The sequence below is a fragment of the Mytilus edulis genome, chromosome 13 (genome assembly GCF_963676685.1).
Source record: "Mytilus edulis chromosome 13, xbMytEdul2.2, whole genome shotgun sequence".
NCBI lineage: Eukaryota > Metazoa > Mollusca > Bivalvia > Mytilida > Mytilidae > Mytilus > Mytilus edulis.
In genome coordinates this window covers 60,661,765-60,673,184 of record NC_092356.1, presented here as the reverse complement: position 1 = coordinate 60,673,184, position 11,420 = coordinate 60,661,765, and the positions used below count along the sequence as shown (strand labels likewise).

Sequence of the window (11,420 nt, the reverse complement as noted above, 5' to 3'; positions counted from 1 at the left end):
TGACAGTCATTTTAAGTCCTCAAGAAACGAAGACAGTTGTAACAGGACTGTAACTTATATAGATAGTTGCTCTTTCGTATACTAGTAGTTGTGTATATATACGTAGGGTTGGAAGGGGCACATGAGATCACCCGGGGTTTTTCTTAGGGTATTTGTGTTGCTAATTCTTTACTGCTCTATGTGGCTTAGTTACAAGAGTGATAACCTTGAATATTCGTCTATCAATCAGAAGAAATTGATAAGATTGATTGAAGTTCTTTATAACGTATTGGTATTGGGAATTTGAAAAATGAAAGTCATGTAATCATGTGTGAGATGTTACATAACTCACCAAGAATGAAGTCTGCATGAAGTCAAGGTTGTTTACAGCAAAGGCTCAGAAACAATTGTATAGTAATTACAGTTAATTACATCAATAAGTACATGTATGACGCACGAGACATACGTACACGAATTTACTATTGTATGGAGAACTGCCAGGGATAATGAATTTATCAAAGTTCACAATAAATGTGTTCGCAAATAACCAAAGTGCGGTGTAATGATTAACTTATATTGAATGGAAAAATATGATGGTTATTAGGTTCGATACCATCAATCAATGACCGTGTCACGTGACTGAATAATTATAATTTGTTTTCTAAAAGTACATTCTCAGAGAATGTTGAACTAAAAAATTATCCTTGAAACTTACAAACATGTAATGAACAATTTGTCTAAGTATGTTAAATATAACACCATATATTTGTCGTTTCATGTAATTTTAGTGTTATCTCAATTCATGATAGCTTTTAATAGTAACTACTTTTATTTATTGAATTGATTATTCATTTGTTGTTCTTATTTTTTTGTGTGTTTGACTATTTATACAATTCATTAAAAACCTGATCGAGTCACCCTCCAAGTTGACTTATAATGGGTTACTTTGACAGAGTTTGACTTGGATGGAAAGTTCTCTTATTGGCACTCATACCACAACTTCCTATAGAATGAAATTCAAAACAGTGTGGCTGTGGCCATTGATTGACACATTAAATTCATCCATTGACTGGGACAATTTAGGTGAACGTTTGTATGTAACGATCATTGCTCACCGTGTACTTTTTAAAGACACTTAAACTATGGGGTCACCAAAGGTTCTCAACACCTTAATAAAGTAATTCGAAAAAATTAACCAGAAATAACACGATGTTTTGATTTATATCAATTATATAAATCAAAACATAAAGGTTATTTCTGATTAATTTTTCGAATTATTTTATAATAAAAGGCGTTAAGAAACCTTGGTGACCCCACAGTTTAAATGTCTATCGTAGGTACGTCGTGAACAGTGGTCGTTACAGACAAACGTTCACGTAAATTGTCCCAGTCAATGGATGAATTTAATGTGTCAATCAATGGCCACAGCCACACTGTTTTGAATTTCATTCTATCTACTTCTTATGTTGTACTGTTATACCACTGTCCCAGGTTAGGGGGGGGGGGGGATTTGGATCCCGCTAACATGTTTAACCCCGCCACATTATTTATGTATGTGCCTGTCCCAAGTCAGGAGCCTGTAATTCAGTGGTTGTCGTTTGTTTATGTGTTACATATTTGTTTTTCGTTATTTTTTTTACATAAATAAGGCCGTGAGTTTTCTCGTTTGAATTGTTTTACACTGTCTTATCGGGGCCTATTATAGCTGACTATGCGGTATGGGCTTTGCTCATTGTTGAAGGCCGTACGGTGACCTATAGTTGTTAATGTCTGTGTAATTTTGGTCTTTTATGGATAGTTGTCTCATTGGCAATCATACCACATCTTCTTTTTTTTTTTTTTTTTTTTTTTTTTTATATTAGATGGATTTTAGCTATTTTGTAGGTCCATGTTCGTCAGGCTTATACATATCCTCACGTTTTCATGATATGTACGTAAATACATCATCGGCTCTTATTATTTTTAGTTCTTATTTTGCTCCCCAAAGTTAAAGAATAAAATAATTGTGCATATTCATCAATGAGACAGCAACAGATATTAAATCAATCGCAGGCCCCTTTAAAGGGTTAGTGAATTCTTTATTTGTACAATTTCTCTCATTTTTACTTTTAGCATTTGTATTTAGTTGAAAATGTAAGTTTGTGGAAAAGATAAGTTTTATGCCTTCAGTCATTTTATCAACAAGCTACGTGTATTACTTAAACTTTTTAAAGTCGATACGGCCTTCAATAATGAGCAAATCCCATACTGCAAAGTCAGCAAGACATTTTAAATAGACTCTGATATGAAAAATGTAAAACAATTCAAACGATTCAGCTAATGACATGAATCATATAAAAACAATATTAAACGAAAAACAAATATGATATACAAAACAGACAGCCACTGAATTACAGGTTCTAGTCTTGGGTCGGGCCGATCAGAAAAGTATCGGGGCTAAACATGTTTGCCGGCACACAAAATTCCCCTTACCTTTCAGACAGTTTTGTATCAACATACCCTACTTTTCGTTAATTCATAGAAAAAAAGACTTTAAGTTTTATTACCTTAAAAATGTTTGATCATAGCAATAACTTATTAGAATCCAGTTTGATCTACATGTAGTTTTTGTTTATAAACACATGCTTTTTGTTATTTTAATTTTAACTGAAATAATTATTAACGAATAAATTTAAATCGGATGTTTACGAACAATTAAAGTCATTATTAAAATCTAAAACTATTGTTTAGTCTATTTTTCGATAATTTTAATGACAACGTGTATCATCGAAAATATGACATTAATAGCTTTATTTGTTAATTTTGAAGCTAAGAAAACAAAAATAAACTATTGTCTTTCGGTCTGCTGGTTCCAACTGTTTACGAAGAATCATTGTAAAATGATGTATAGGAATATAAAAGGTATGCACTGTAAAAAAAAACAGTAGTCTCTGTCCTTGGATTTCTATCAACAGATAAACAGATTTGATTTTATAATAATCAATTCAACATGTTACATGACGATTTGGATGTCGTCTGAATCTTAAAATCGATATATTAAGTACATGCGTACTTGAATTATTTTCAGCCTAGTGTCACGAAATGAAATTGTATATTATGTTTTATCTTTCTCAATCCTGAAATAAGGTCAAATTCATAATTGAAAGACCCCTTTCTAAACGATTGAAAGCTAAGAACTATTTATATAATGTTTATAAATTATATATATCCCATTGGTTTAACGCCCACTGATGATTTATTTGAATAAAGATTTTTACCAGTACAGTAGTAAATAGCCATTACTTATGGTTTAATGTTATCTTTATTTAAATATAGGCCTACATTTGACAAATTGAGATTCATTGAACTTGAAAATAGCTGAATATTAATAATAATAAGAGAAAACATGCTGTATAAAAATTCTTCAACTTCCTGTTTGATTTGGATATCCAACTGTTTTGATCTGAGCGCCAGTGATGAGTTCTACGTGTATGTAGATGAATCGCGCGTCTGGCGTACAAAATTATATTGTATTTCTGATGAGTTTAAACGCATTAAAGTTTCGTCTTTGGTATACTTTGGGTGATTATGATGTGATAGTTTCCTTTTACTTTAGTTAGGCCAAATCCACAAAAGCAGAAGTTGGTATCAAATTTTGAAGGACAAATACTTAACTCAAGCAAAATATCACATGCGTAGCCAATTTTTCCTTTCCTTTTTACCCATTGCAAAAGTGAGTCCATCTGCGTCATAGTTGTGTTATGAATGACATTTTTATTTCCGCTGAAAGAATATTACTAGTATTCAATGTTTAAAGATAAATTTGTATTTTTAGTAAAAATCACAGGCATGTTTCATTTGAATAAGTACAAGATGATAAGTATATAGATAAGTAAAAAGAATAACACAAATTACAATAGACCACCGTGACCAACAACTAACACTACAAAAACTACATGTTTTTTTTTTTATGTCAGAAACAAGATGAATGCACTATTTGAGCTGGAACTACTTTCCTTTCGGATTGTTGTCGCTATGATGCCTTCTATATTTGATGCTGCAACTCCATCAGGAGTATATCGATTTGAACTTGGTAGACAGTTTTGGGGATATACTTTTTAGGCTTCTATTGTTTAAATCTCTTTTTAATATTGGCCTTTGTTTTGGCAATTTTTTCTGTTCTTTTTTGTGTGCCCTACAACGTTTCATATCTAGGGCTTTTAAAACGTTTGGTCTTAAGTAAAGGAAAAGCGTTTTATGTAATTTACTTTTTTTTATCTACGTGTATAAGCCTGATCTGGGTAAATTACTACTCGTAATACATGCAGTTGTATGAACATGGCCGTCAATTGTCGTTGAAGGTCTTCTTATATTTCCTTTTTATCTATTATCTTGGTAATCTACAATTCCTAAACCTAGTAATTTTATGACCTTTCTTTGTGGATGAAGGCTGTGTTAATGTCCTGTGTTGTTGGACTCCTGTCTTACTGTTGTTCACCTTGAACAACTATTGGAGAAAAAGAAAACAACTACGGGCAAAATAAATTAGAGAAAAATGCACCAAGAAATTAAAGAGTAGAGGAAATGGACCTATTTCCTCAAACCCAGGCCTTCATACATGTACATGTATTCAGAATCTATCCACGTCATGTTAACACATCACGAAGTAGCACAGTATAGGTCCTACCACTTCACGTCAACAATTAAATCAATACTGTGATAGCAGGATTGGTCTGGATAAACAATTCTTCGAAAACCAACCTACAGTCAATGATCTGCACTTCAGAATGCATAAAAACAAATTACATTGTTTGTTTTTAGCAACAAGTACGTCTGACCTTCGCTGACCTTCACGCTTGTTCGGAATCATTAACTTGTTTTCATCAATAATTATCCAATATTTGGTCGGAACGTGTGGGAGGAATTTAACGTATTTGTAAAGTCATATTTTCTAAGCCGGTAATGCATCATTTAATATTAGACATCGTTTGACAAATTAACTTTATTTGAAAATATATTCACAAAAGTACAAAAAATGTATTTTTAAATTGAAAGTCACTAAATGTTGGAGCATATTGCATCCATCTATGTCATTCACATTGGTGACGGCTGTAAATAAGTTTATAGAACTTTAAATGAATGTACGTATATTTAATCGAATAAAACCTTCTCATTTGGTATTATATAAGATAATATATCATCCATTTCCAATAGAGGACCCGTGACGGGCAAAATCAGAATAACATACAAATTGCATCATAGAACTAATTTAGTTCCAAAAAAACAGCAGGTCGTTTCGGTCAGACAGAACTTTAAAGATTTTTTAGTTGAAATTATAATAGTAGAAAAGTTCACACTTCTTTTCGGTCAGACAAATCCTAAAACAGTTTGGCAAATACTGCCGTTCATACTAATGTATGTATATAAGTTAGAACATTTGTTGTATAGTCAAAGAGTATAACATACAATGAAAAAGTGTGCAGTAGAGTACATTTGAGGTAAATAATTTTTTTTAGCAAATTGTTAAAATGCTTTCAATGTTATGTTTAAGAAAAGAAGATTATCATGTACTCTTACATTGTTACTAGTTCATTCTCTCTGATACTTTTCTTTTTTTAACCCATTTTTTTTTTTTAGAGGAAACTTATTTTGTTGTTGTACTCATATAAGAATGCTACAGAGAAAGACATATTTCGTGACGATTGCTACGCACTTTTCTATTCAAGAAATTTAGCGTAAATAAATCGTTCACGAAATTCCATTGGTTACAGTACAAGTATACATATTTAGGTTCAAAATATTGTCAGAAACGTGATGTAACAAGTAAAACTAGTGTGTTATTGAATGGTTTGGAAATGTACTGTGAAAGTGCGGTTAAAGGGGAAAAAAGATTACAAACTGACGTCTAAGATCAGGCGTTTACGACAGATCACTTTAAACAACTGTTTATTCAAACCTCAGCTACAAGTATGCGTGGGTTACAAAAATGCGGTTAGAATATAGAATGTTTAGGGCAAAAATTCGATCCATGACATATCATTGATTCTTATAAATTCTGTTTAATAGACACGTACTGTTGAATTTTACCCTTTAGCGTAGGATATTGACAAATGAAAGCATATATTTTGCATATGTTGCCAAACCAGTTTCTATCATTCTAGTTTTTAACATATGATCAAACAAAATATATAGGCCACCGAGCTTGTGTTACAGATGCAGATTATGAAAAATTTACATTAGTTAAAAGGATGAAGAAAAAAATAGAAAACAAAGGCATTATTGGGATTTATAGAACCTATGACAAAATATTGAAATAAAATATGAGAAGATAGATCTTTTTTTTCCTTGTTCAGTTTCACCGCGTTTAAAGTTTTAGAAAAAATGGATCGCCATATAATTTTTCCTTAATTTTGATAATACAAAATAAAATAAAATGCTGTCCATTCCAATATCAAATTAAATTATATGAGTTATCTCCCCATTTTGATAGCGAGTCTGTGTTTGTGATAAAGAAAAAGGAAAATAATGGAAGTTTGAAGAAAACATGTCTTCATCTCAATCATATAGATGAAAAGTCTTTCAATTAAAGTTCTGCTCATAAAACGGTTATTTCTATTTTAGAAATCAAAATCGTCCATTTATAAAGAAATATGATCGCACTGACTACTGTCAGGAAGTACATATTCTCAGACATCAGACATCGGAATGTCATAATATAATTTTCACAAAAGACCATTGGGATAGTTACATAACAACTATGTCGCTATGATTGCTGAAGAGAGGAGACATTTTGTCCTGAAGTTTTTGTTTCAAATTACAACATATAAGGTTTTGTTTAAAGGCTAATGATCTTGTATATATTGGTTAATATATTCTGTTAACTCCCCATTATTGACCAGCATAATGACAATATTTTACCTTTTTTTTCTTTTATGATGACAAATACGTTATACGAAACCATTCAATTACCACGAATGATGTTTGTTATTAATATATATTAGTTCCATATTTACAATGGGATATTGAACCGAGATAGTTATTATATCTGGACATATTGTAAATTAGTATGGCGGATCTGAAATACATGTATATAAGGTGGAAGGTAATAAAAATAGGTCAATTATCCAAAATTCATGTTTTAGATAACAAGGAAATGATTGAAAAATGACCCAATTCATAAACAAAACAGTGTATTCTTCAAGAATTTCTTCCAGAAACCATGAAACCATGGGAACTTCGGGTTGAATTGGAATTGAAAAGAGTAGGTTAGATACGGCTCAAAAATGGACCCATATTTATGCGTAAAATTCGAATAAGGATGATATATTGACCAATATCACAATGAAACATAGCTAATATAGTGACTAGATAGAGAAAACGCCTTTTTTGTTTAAAATTTACGTTCCTGCGTTTTATTCATGACGTACAAATAATACTATTAGAGTAATTTTGCCGATTTTGTCAAATTTCGCCAAAATCTCTTACCAATTCAACACTGTAATAAGATCATTGAATGTTGTTTTTATTGGTATTAATATTGATTTTGTTATAAGTAAATTAAAAGCAAACTAAATATTACTAGTATGTTATATACATATACACATTCATGGATATAAAATCTGTCGATACCTGTAACTTTTGCATTGCACAAGGTCATGTTTTTCTCTGACTGATTATGACGTCTTTACACTAAATCCATTGGATGTTGGATGTGGACGGATTGATAATTTAGTCTGACAGGATGCATGATTTTTTTTATTAGTTGTTAGTGGCTTTGAACTAGCTGTCAGATAACTGCGAGTAATCTCAGATCTATTCCTAGTGTCTTTTTGTTGTTGGGATGTACAAGTACCTGACCGCGTCCACTTGTAGTTTTAATTTGTCCATTTGATGAGTTAAGCATTTTTCAACTGATTTTTATAGTTTGTTCTTATGTTGTACTGTTAAACCACTATCCCAGGTTAGGGGGAGGGTTGGAATCCCGCTATTATGTTTAACCCGGCCACATTATTTATGTATGTGCCTGTCCCAAGTCAGGAGCCTGTAATTCAGTGGTTGTCGTTTGTTTATGTGTTACATATTTGTTTTTCGTTCATTTTTTGTACATAAATATTAAGGCTGTTAGTTTCCCCGTTTGAATTGTTTTACATTGATATTTCGGGGCCTTTTATACATGTAGCTGACTGTGCGGTATGGGATTTTCTCATTGTTAAAGGCCTTACGGTGACCTTTAGTTGTTAATTTCTGTGACAATTTGTTCTCATTGGCAATCATACCACATCTTCTTTTTTATATATTTATTTATAGTGGATTGGGAAACAAGTTATAACAACTTATATCAATCCCTCTCCAATTTGCGGGTGCGAGTGTTGAATAACCCCAGTGTACTAGTAAATGTAAGTCATTTCCAATGATCTTTTGTGATATATATATCTGATGTTGCCTTGCTATCCCTATCAAGATATATTAATATAGTTGCATGAATAATTTACTTTATTTATAAATTCATAACTATAGATAAAATATATTTTTAATAACAGTTGATTTTATTTATTGATCATTTGACTTAAGGAAATAATTATAGCTTCCCTGCACTACTTTTATAAGCAAACTTTGACCTTGTATATAAATTGTAATATCATAGAGAATCTATTTTTAGACTGACATTTAGCCTCTGATTGGTTTTCATCTCGACAGAACTAATAAAACCATAGTCATAGATAAAACTATGTTCATGTTTTATTAAAATAGTACACAAAGGAATTTCGATCGTATTTTACGTTCGACCTCATCCAACATCTTTAACATAAGAAGGCAATCTTTTGACATTTTTCAATATATGCATGCCGTATTTTATGTATGACAAAACACAAGGATTAGTTCACAAGCGTCAGAACAAGCAGTGCAAATATGTCAAGGTTAATGTGTTAACTTAAATTAGTACAGAATGATATAAAACGTTTATAGTTTTTGATTTTAATGTAGAAAACTGCAATTCCTATTAGGAATCTATTAGGGTTAACATCTTTTAGACAAAATTTATGTCAGCATGTACAGCATACCTGAAAATGCTAGATGTCACTAATCACCACACTTTAAGCGTGGAAATTCGGTCACTAAAATCAAGAGATGAAAGAACGAACCTCGTAGTCAAGAAAAAATAATGTATGTTCTCTGAAGGGCAAACAGGTTATTTCAGGTCATTATTATAACAACGAAAGTTAAAATTAGAATATTTTATTGTCTATTCAAGGGCACATATGGGACATACGTCATATAGCAGAAAGTCAAAACAGTACTTCGGTCTACTTCATGTATGATCATGTATAAACACAAATACGAAACACATGAAAATCATCAAATAAACAATAAAACAGAAATAGTATAAATTAAAATGCACTTATAATACGTTAACATTGTTCGTTTTTGGAATGGTGAATGTCCTGGTCACCACTGTCTTAACATTATTCAAATTTAGTGCGCCATTGGTTCTAATTTGAAAAAAAGCTATGTTTATATTTTTATATTTATTTTATCTGTGCTATACAATATATAAAGTTAATTTAGGGGCCTTTTATAGATGACGGTGCATGCAGTAGGGGTTTTGATCATTGCTGAAAACCGTACGGTGACCTATTGTTGCTTACCTCTGTGTCATTTGGTTTCTGGTGGAGAGTTGTTTCATCAAGAATAAAAACCGAAGACTTTTATACTTTTAGAAAAAAGAGATATTTGGACATCTGCCGCAAAGTATAAATGGAGGAAACCATTGATGTTTACAACAATAACTCAAGTACCTGTACAGTTGCTGGCCTATGTTGAGGAGAAGATAGAAAGGGACAATAAAAAAACATAAGTCGATTGAACAGAGATAATGCCACCATGGCCAAAATAGATAAAGCTGAGCAGTCTCATACCAAACCACAACTAAACATTGAATGACAAAGATCCAATCCAATACCATGTGTGAACTCATGTGCTCCAGAATGGACTAACTTTCTCTTTTGAATTGTTTTACATATGTCATTTCGGTGCCTTTCGTAGCTTATTTTGTGGTATGGGTTTTACTCATTGTTGAAGGCAATTCGGTGACCTATAGTTGTTAATTTCTGTGTAATTTAATAACTTTGGTGTGGAGAGTTGTCTCACTGGCAATCTTACCACAATGACATCTTCTCATTTTTTAACATTGGAATTTCTAACGTATAAAACAACAGGCAACTTCATTCCGGGCCATTATGAATGTGTATCCACATCAGTCTACATCTAGGAATGAACAAAACAAAAAACATATACTATCTATGGGTTACATAAAAACATGTACATATCTGTACTATATTTGCCTGTTAATATTAAATGTAATTGTTTTGCCTTTCTTTTTTACTTACACATGTGTATGGCTGTGATCTGGTCTGACATGAGTTTATAAAATCTTAGAATTAAGATGATTTATTCATCATATTTATATATTATTATCTAAATCATTGTAATAAATTTCATTGTTTCTCATGGTCCCTTCAATTTACTTGGAATCAGAATATCTTATCTAGAGAACAATACTTTTACTTATGTGTCATATGAATGACATTGCATTATCTTAAAGCAAATGTAATTAATTTTCTAACACAAATGTATATAAATTTGTCCATAATGAATAACATTGCATAGTTTCTACAAAGTATTGTATTATGTTAAGTATTATATAAACATGTTTATTTGTCCACAAACATATAAAACCAAACCGGATGTTTACGTCCTTTAGTCCATAAAAAACGGTCACGAAATCTGGAAATAAACAAGTTGATTAAATTGAACAATTCAATGATTGCGGTATTAACTACAGTTTTATAAGCCATTGTACATGGTATTTATTTTTGTCAAGGTTAACGCTCAATATAGTCATTAACCCTTTGAATCACAATTAATTGAATGTGAATACACGCAGTATTGATATAAAAAATAAAAATAGATGATTCATGGAACGAAGAAGCCAGTGTAGATAATTTAAAGTATTTACAATGCTTTTAAATAAAAACAATATGGGTTCGATCGCTACAAATAACAACAACAAAAAACTTAACATGAATATTGAAGAAACTGGTCATATAACAACATTAGTATGAATAATGATCTGTTTTATTTTAATATTTTCATATACACATTATACATACCAGTAACCCAATAGAACTCAGAGTATAACTGCATTCAAATTTAAATAAGTTTCAAATTAATAATTCAACAAATTAAAATATATAAAACATAGAATTAAAACATGAATACAAATATTGTTTATAATGATAGAACGATTAGTTATAGTGTGATAATCACCATACCATTTCAAGATGCCCAAACATAATACACCATTACACAATACACTATTTCACCATACGCCAAACACCTCACCATAGTCATAGGTACTGTGCCTGTCTCAAGTCTGAAACCTGTTATTCAGTGTTTGTCTA

The 11,420-nt window shown here is 31.3% G+C and overlaps 1 long non-coding RNA gene across 1 annotated transcript; it reads left to right on the top strand.

Annotated features, from left to right (window-relative positions):
• Positions 1-5,350: 5,350 nt before the first annotated feature.
• Positions 5,351-10,326, top strand: LOC139501016 (uncharacterized). The gene is made up of 2 exons (XR_011658435.1): positions 5,351-5,456; positions 9,678-10,326. It is a non-coding gene; the product is annotated as an uncharacterized lncRNA (long non-coding RNA).
• Positions 10,327-11,420: the final 1,094 nt, after the last annotated feature.